The sequence below is a fragment of the Silene latifolia genome, chromosome X (genome assembly GCF_048544455.1).
Source record: "Silene latifolia isolate original U9 population chromosome X, ASM4854445v1, whole genome shotgun sequence".
In the NCBI taxonomy this organism is placed as follows: domain Eukaryota; kingdom Viridiplantae; phylum Streptophyta; class Magnoliopsida; order Caryophyllales; family Caryophyllaceae; genus Silene; species Silene latifolia.
In genome coordinates, this window is record NC_133537.1 from 187,061,363 (window position 1) to 187,066,931 (window position 5,569).

Genomic DNA, 5,569 nt, shown 5'->3' on the forward strand with positions numbered 1-5,569 from the left:
TTATGGTATTTCTATTTCTAGTTTGCTAATTTACGTTTACATTATAGTATTCACATAGTTTTCATCATTAATCCTTTTATATCACATAGTTTAATTCTATATTATATGCTTTACTAATTAATTTACATCATTTCCATTAGCATGTTTAACATTTCTCTTAATAAAGTTTGTAGTTTACACTTTAATATGAGTAGCTAAATTCCATAGTCTAAGGGTTGGAAAGCCATGCAAAATTAAATATATAAAATGGTAAATTAGGTTAATATAATATTATCTAATTGTTTCTATCGCATGTTTGCATCGTCAAGTTTAATCTTTGTTTAAAGGCCTTATTCATCGATTAAGTTTGCTCATTCGTTCTAAAAGTCGAGAGGCATGGAATTGAATTGGACTAAGCATGCGTAGTAGGATGACCTAGTCATGGACGAGAGTTTCTCTAGGACCCGGTCTATGGTTGACACTAATGCCGTAAGGTGGGTGTCTCTAAGCCTAAACAATTGACAATGTTAATATTACCAAGTTTATCACATGATCATATATTACCTTTGCATGTGTGACCCGACTCCCCTAGACTCCCTTTTATCATATAGTTTACATTTTAGAATTGTTAGTTATCAAACCAAATAAACAAACCCAAAACGAAATCGATCTTGATAGAAATCTTCCCATAGCATTTCACAACGCAATTCCCGTCTCCTTGTGTTCGACCCCTATTGCTACATTAATTTGTGTCTAGGGTAATTATCTTTGCATAGGTACACGATAAGCCTATCAAATTTTGGCGCCGTTGCCGGGGAGCACGGTTTTATTGCGTTTTGAATTGTCGATTTTATCTTGTTTTCTTTTGTCTTAAGGAACACATATTCCTCGAGACCGTTACTTATCATTTTCTAGAAATTGTTGTCTTATGCCCAGGTCCTCTCGTAGTGGAGATTTGCTTTCACCGGATTCCGTTCCCGAGAAAACCTTTAGGAGAAGAAGACGTTTTTGGAAAGAAGTGAAAGAAGCCGCTTCTCCCGAACAACTTGAAAGTGCTAGAAAGTCTTACCTAGACGATCTAAAAGTTCTTGAAGAGGAGGAGGTTTCAAGTTCATCATCTCCACCACCACCACCATCTACTACTAAAAAAATGGTGAAGCTTTCCGATCACTCAAAGCCCACGGTGGCAATGCTTCCGGCCGGTATCACAACTATTGAAATAACCGCGCCGGACTTCAAGATAAAACCGTCTTTCATTAGCCTTGTGGAGTGGAAGCAATTTAGGGGAAGTCCTTTGGAGGATCCCAATTTACATGTGCAAAATTTCTACGATTATTGCTCCATGATCCGTCAAATGGGCGTCACCCAAGCCCAAATAAGGGAAATACTTTTCCCTTTCTCATTGAAAGACAAGGCCAAGCTTTGGATCAATAGCCTTGACCATACCGCCATGGAAATCACCAATTGGAAGACATTGGCTCTTGCTTTCTATCAAAAGTTTTTTCCACCGGAGAAAACTCAAACTTTGAGGAGCCAAATCACGGATTCCGTCAACAAGCTCTTGAGAGCTTATATAAAGCTTGGGAGAGATACAAAGAGCTACGAAGTCAATGCCCACATTATGGGCTAGATGATTCGTTTCTAGCTATAACATTCTACAATGGATGTTGTGTCGAGTCCCGAAGGATTCTTGATTCCGCCAACAATGGGCGGTTTGATCAAATTGACACCAATATTGCTCATGCCACGATCGAATCTATGGCGGTCAATGATGCACAATATGTCAATTCCCGAAGTGTGCCACTCAAAGGTAAAGAAGAATCCTCCGACAACTCCGTCTTGCTAGCTCAAATTGCCTTACTCCAACAACAATTGGCGGAAAGAAATGCTAGATATTCCCTACAACAACTCAATGTCGTGTCTTCAACAAGTCAAATCATTGTTTGTAATGGTTGCGGAGGTGCGGGTGATTACACCACTCATTGCCAAGCTCCAATTGAAGAGGTAAATGCTTTTCAAGCTTTAAGACAAACTTATTATCCACCGGGTACATTTTCAAATACATATAATTCAAATACCAGATTTCACCCGAATATGTCTTATAGAAGCAACAATGTGCTTAATCCTCAACCTCAACTCCCACCACAACAAAATGCCTATGTCCCTCAACAACAAAAGTATAATCCTCCACCGGGTTATCAAAATCAACAAAGGCCCCCACAACGCAATTACCAACAAAATCAACCTCCACCACAAAATGCCCAACAAAACAACCAAGGAGGGGGTAAGCTTGAGGGCTTGATAGTACAAATGCAAAGGGAATTATTGGCTCAAATTCAAAAGAATGATCAAGCTCACAGTGCCGCAGTCAACATGTTGGAGCAACAAGTGGCTCAACTAGCCGCTTCTAGCTCTCAAAGGAAGACCGCCCAACTACCACCCCAATGTACGCCACTACACGAGACCGTCAATTCTATTTCCTTGAGAAGTGGTACAAGCTATATGGACCCTCCATGACCTTGGATGACGAGGTGGTTGTTAAAAAGCCCAAGCTTAGGGGAAATGAAAAAAAGAAGGCTAGTGAAGCGCCTCTTGTTAAGGATCGTGTGCCATTTTCTCATCGGTTATTGATGCTAAAGAGAAAGAGCAAGCTTGATGCCAAGGATGTTGAGCCCCCTATGCCGAAAGAAAGTGACGAGGAAATTGTTGAGGAAGTCTCTCCTAAAGCTAAGGAGAGCGATGCCGTTTCAAAGAAAGTGGATGTTCCCATTGAAAATGAGAGAGCGAAAGTGAGAGATGTGGAGGATGCTCCTCCAAAGGAAGTTGTTCAAGTACCGTTTCCCCATCGTCTAACAAAGCACTAGGAGGAAAGTAAGTTCGGTAAGTTTTTGGACGTTTGTAAGAATTTGCAAGTCACCGTCCCATTTATTGAATTACTTACTCAAGTCCCCTCTTACGCAAAGTTTATGAAGGAAATCCTCTCAAAGAAGCGATCCTGCAATGAGGTTGAGACCATTGCTTTCACCGAAGAGTGTAGTGCACTCTTACAAAACAAGTCTCCCCCGAAACTGAAGGACCCCGATAGCTATTCTATTCCTTGCACTATAGGCACATATACCATTGATAAGGCCCTTTGCGACGTAGGTTCTAGTGTGAGTGTCATGCCCTATTCCATTTGTGAAAAACTTAACACGGGTGCTTTAAAATGCACAAGTATCATATTGCAAATGGCAGACCATTCTTTAAAGCGACCTTTATATGTCTTATAAGATGTGCCCATCAAGGTTGGCAAATTTTTCATACCCTTTGACTTCCTCATACTTGATATGGCCGAGGACTCACAAATCCCAATTATATTGGGTAGGCCATTTTTACGCACCGTAGGTGCGCTAATCGATGTTAAAAATGGGAGGTTGACGTTAGAAGTGGGTGATGACCGGGTTTCCTTTAGCAAAAATAACACCGTTAGAAGTTCAATGTTACAAGAGTCTTGTTATTTATTTAGCACTGTGGACTCTTCTCATGCCTCTACTACACTTGGCTCCTTACTTATGGATCCGTTGGAGGACGATATGGGTGTTATTTGTTTTGCAGGTGACAATGCTAAGGGCACTATTGCTAAGAGTTGCCAAAAAGAAAAGGAAATTTTATTTGAACAATTTCAATTGGTTGCGCAACGCAAAGATAGCTAAGAAATTGAACTTTCTTAGTGGCAAGCTCAAGGACGAAACTTGATTAAATAGCTTCTTACGTCGAGCGGGACGTTAAATGAGCGCTTCTTGGAAGGCAACCCAAGCTTTTTAATTGCTTTTATTTATTTTTGTTTTTAATTTTCCGCAATTTAATGTTTTTCGTATATTAGTAATAAAATACTCGACTTGATGATGTTTCTTTTTGTGATTTATAGGTGAAAATGAAGAAAGGAGAATTAAAGGAAATTATAGCACGCTTCCCCATGCAAGAACCCTGTTTGGGGACGTAGTTTTCGAAAAACGGGACGGAATTAGATTAAACACGGAAGCAAGTCAAAAACGCGAAGAAGTGGTCAACCCCGATCGAGGACGTGGGTTTGTAATTTCGTGGCTCGTTTCTTCAACACGGGAAAGGCGAAAAAAACTCCAGCATTCTAACACAACCCGTCGGTTCTCCTCTTCTCTATCTCTATCATATTTCTTCATTTCTTCATCTAAAATCACTAGGAAACATCAATTTCTTCATCATTTTGCAAGAATCAGACAACCATTAACATCAACAAGTAAGGTTTCTTCCCTATTCTCTTTAATTTCATCCACTTCAATCAATTTAATCAAGTTTTGCAAACCCTAACTCAAATTGGGGGAATTTGATTTTGTGCTTATTTGTGCTAGAAATTGATTATAGAATGTTTTATTCATGTTTATAGTATGAATTAGTTCACTAATTTGTTCTATTATATCTATTTGGATGAATTTTGGTTTGCCTTAAGATGAATTTTTGTCTTAAATTTCAGAAAAATGGCACGAAGAAGACCTCCTACCCAAGGTGCTTCTAAAAGGAGAAGAGGTGATGCGGAATCCTCCCGGGCTGCGGAGAATGTGCAAATGGAAGAGGTCCCGGAATGGAAGACCCGGATTTTCCCGGAGTGATGTTCAATTCACAAGAACAATATAACAATTGGGTCATCCTAAAGAGCAAAGGTATGAAACCAACTAAATTTATTAACCGAGCTTCTTTAAACAACATTAGAATTGAAAAGAATGTTAAATCTTTGATAAAAATCTTGGTATGACGCATTGTTATACAGTGGATTATTAAACCTTTCCCGAACTCACCCTTGAGTTCTTGAGCTCTTTTGAGTTTCATAGGTCTAGAAAACCTGGTTTTGTGCTTTTTGTGACCTTCCGATTGTTTAATGAGGACCATAGAATGGACCTAGCGGACTTCACTAATATCTTCAAATTGCCTCATAGAGACTTACCTACCAAATCACCTGAGTCTTATAACCCCATTTGACATAGAATGCCATTTCTCACTTCCCTTTTCAAAGGTGGGACCATTGCCCTCATCAATACATACATTACCCCGACATTCAGGTTTGGCAAAGGTTCATGGGATGGACATTTTTTGGGAGAAATGAGCCTCACTCGGTGAGGAAAATTGAGGTAGAGATTTTGGGTACATTCTTGAATGTTAATGGTGATGATACATGGGAAATCAATATCCCCTACCACTTTGCGGTCCACTTGACCAAACAATGTAACCCCAAGAATAGTTGTATTGTCTTAGGAGGGTTGGTTATAAAAATTGCTCACCACTTGTTTAGGTTCAACCAAGAAAACACCAATTTGAGACCATTTCTTATGTCTAGGGAAAAGGGGGTTGGGCTAGATTATGAGTATTTTCTTTCTTGTAATTGGTTTAGGGATGCTTACCCTAACATGGTTTGGAAGATAGGTAGGCAAGACTCCATTCGTCTACCCGAAGAAAAGAAAGAAATTAAGGCTTTAGTTCACACTAAGCCTTATCATGGGAGTGCCCCTTTTACTAGACCTACTTACCATTTGGACCTGAGAGGTGAGACACGTACCACCGTTGAGTGGCGTGAGGGAGG

General features: G+C 39.8%; 1 non-coding gene across 1 annotated transcript; it reads right to left on the minus strand.

Moving 5' to 3' along the window:
• Nucleotides 1-1,501: 1,501 nt before the first annotated feature.
• Nucleotides 1,502-1,607, minus strand: LOC141625431 (small nucleolar RNA R71). The gene has a single exon (XR_012535213.1). It is a non-coding gene; the product is annotated as a small nucleolar RNA R71 (small nucleolar RNA).
• Between the last annotated feature and the right edge of the window lie 3,962 nt (nucleotides 1,608-5,569).